This window comes from Bison bison, unplaced genomic scaffold, assembly GCF_000754665.1.
Source record: "Bison bison bison isolate TAMUID 2011002044 unplaced genomic scaffold, Bison_UMD1.0 scf7180017864145, whole genome shotgun sequence".
Classification (NCBI taxonomy): Eukaryota; Metazoa; Chordata; class Mammalia; order Artiodactyla; family Bovidae; genus Bison; species Bison bison.
The window spans coordinates 2,428,298-2,431,413 of NW_011494717.1; positions in this window are offsets into that span (position 1 = coordinate 2,428,298).

A 3,116-nucleotide genomic window follows, 5' to 3' on the forward strand; every position below is an offset into this window, starting at 1 on the left:
AGGAAGAGCCTGCCCTGAAGCTCCCTGGGGTCCCCCAGGGGCAAAGACCTAGGGGAGCTTTAGTCATACCTCCAAGTCTCCATCTGGGGCTTTCTGCCTGCTGCTGGGCCAGGCGCACCCAATCCACCCCTCTCCTTCCCACCACAGGGATGCCCCCACCTCAAGGACCCACACCAGGTGGCATCTCCCAGCAAGATTCCCCTGAGACCCCAGTGAGATGCGCCCCCTGCCCCAAGGACACTGAGCACAGCCCTGGGCAGGATGAAAAGGAGATGCTTTACAAAGGAGAAACTGCTTCTTGGCTCTTTCCATAAAGAAACTGCAGGGGACTTTGGGGAGAGAGAGGGAGAAGGAGAAGACCCAGGACCTGCTGAAATCCTGCTCTGAATGCTTGTCTGCAGAGCAGGGCGCTGTGCTCGAGCCAAGAGTGTGCAACTCAAATCCAGCAACTGCCCTAGGAGGCTGTTGTCAGAGTGGAAAAGAGGGAGATCTCAGGGAGAGACTTAAACCTCATCAAAGAAAGCTCCCTGGGCCCCCACACGGCACACTGTTATTTGTGGCACTGGTAAGTGCCCGCGGGTCAGCTGGCTGCTTGCGACCAGCAGCATAAACAGCACGGAGCACCATCCAGCCAAATGTGTGGCCCAGTCACAGCTGGATCTCCCAGGCCAGAAGGAGTTGTCATTGAAATGCCTGAAGGATGGAAAAGTAAGGACACCAGCCACAGGGGTGGCTGGAGAACCACGGGACAGTCACCCTGCCCTGACTGCCCTCTCACAGTCTCTGGCTACATTCCTTCAGGTGGTCCTGACTTCAAATGGTTAAACTTAACAATTTTGCCAGGCAGCCATGTGATCACAAGAGTACACAGCCAATACATGTATAACCATTCTGCACCCACACGGCCATTCCAGTTTCACTTTTAGTACAGTATTCAATAAATACCTTGAAGAGATGTTTAACACTTTATTATAAAATAGGCTTTGTGTTAGATGATTTTGCCCAAGCTGTAGGCTAATGTAATGTGTTCTGAGCACGTCTAAGGTAGGCTACACTAAGTGACAATGCTTGACGGGTTAAGTGTATTACACGCATCTTCAATTTATGATGCTTTCAATTTATGATGGGTTTATTGGGACGTGACCCCATCATAGAAAAGGGAGATCTGTACCAGTACGGAGCTGGGTATCCTCTAGCCCCACCCCCAGCAGCACACTGGGCCAGGTCTGAAGACCTGTCCCTGGACCCCCCCAACCCCCAACCCCTCGGCGGCCCAGACTTCTCCCTGCCTCACCCTCAACCTGGGCTCACTTTAGGAGGAAGGGGGAAACTAGAAGCATCTGCACAACGTGGAGCGGAAAAGTGGACACCGCAGAGGAGCCAGTTGTCTCGGCAACACGTCAAATCCACAACATGGAACTGAGCGTACACACCAAAAGTCTCCAAGAAGGATTTCTCTTGGCTGTGTCCAGCATGGCCATGGATGTCCAGCCCCAAGCCAGGTGCCAGCCTCTCCCCTGCAGACCTGAGAGCTCCCTTTGCAGGCTGCCGGCCTGGGCCTCTCCACTTCCAGCCGCTGTGGGAGTCCGGCCAGGCACTCCCACAGTACAGCATTATTACCCTCACCTCCCATGAGAGCGGCAGGATGTCAGAGCCGAGGAAGATGGGTCTGGTGTGGAGAGCAGAGACTCAGAGCATCCCACCACAGAAAAAAGTCAAAGATGAGCGTGAAAAAGATTTGCCCACAACACTCAGCAACCCAGTGGCCACCACCTCCACTCGTTTCCAGTTGACCTCTTCCAAGTCTGTGCCTTTTCTGATAGATAAGTCTTCTCTGCCTCTCTGGGTTGCTCTCTCTTTTCTCCATCCACGTATCTATCATGGGAAATGTATGAGAATGTTTCCATGATGCAAATACATCAGATGATATCATGGTTCAAACTTGGCCTCTTTGCAAAGCTCTGGGTCCTCACCTGCCCCTTTCTCACTGCTTTGAGCGCTGAAGCTCTCAAATAGGTATAAAAGTTGCTGATGGCCTTACACCAGGAGAGACGGTGTAAGAAAGGAGGCTAGAGACACAGAGGACTGCAGTGTGCACGTATAATCTAAGAAATCAGTATCATCATCACTGTCTCTAATGGTTATTGATGTTCATGGATGTCAAGCCTTGTGCTGAGTGCTTTACACAGATTATCAAATTTAAATTTTACAGCAAACCAGCCAGGAAGGTCTGACAGTTTTCCCACTGAACAGGTGAGAGGGCAAGGCTATGCCAATACCACCAGGCAACACAGCCCTGCTTGCTCCCCATTCCAACTTCTTCATGCTCACCAGTGTCTGACCTACATTCTTTTTAAACTGTGAAAAGTGACTCATTAGCAAGCTTAGGAAATAAATGTAGTGGGTCACAAGAAACACTTTGAAATGAAAGAATAAAAGTAGAATGCCCCAAATGTATCTTACATGGTCAAGGTGAACACTCTCATAGGACACTTCTGTTCCAGTTACACATGTGTAAACATCGATGTATATGCATACACACACAGGCTGCAGTGGGATATGATTTTAAACATATTTCTTAATGTAGATCACAATAAAAAAAGAAAAACATTAAAAGCTGTTGTCCTAGACTCTCCATCCAGCCTCTGAATTCTCTATCTGGTTCTCCCCACTCTGCACACTCCGGGGGTTGCCTTGCCACCCCCATGGCTCCCTGCTTCCCTGGTTTGCTGAAGAACAGCCAGTAAGTTCCACGGGCGCTGCGAGCCTGTTCTGGGGGCAAGCTAACTAGCAGGCTGCTGGGGCAGAGCCCTAAGTATGCCTTCTCCATCTGCTTCCTGCTTCAGTGAGGGGCTTCTGACTGCCCTACAGGACTGGCGTTTCCCAAAAGAGGCTTAACGGCTCCTTCCTCTCTGAGCTGGCAGGTTAGTGCCTTTGTCTCCAGAATTAGCACAGGTGCACCTGCAGGCAGGCGTCCTCATTAAGCTATTTTCTGCATCTTGATCCCGTAAGGATGGCTCCAGGGGACCTTTCAAATAAGCACTTCATTTGCAGTGGCCTCTCCAGATTGGAAAGGGTGGTCCTTTTCAGCAGCAGAAGGGGAGGGAGGCCCAGTC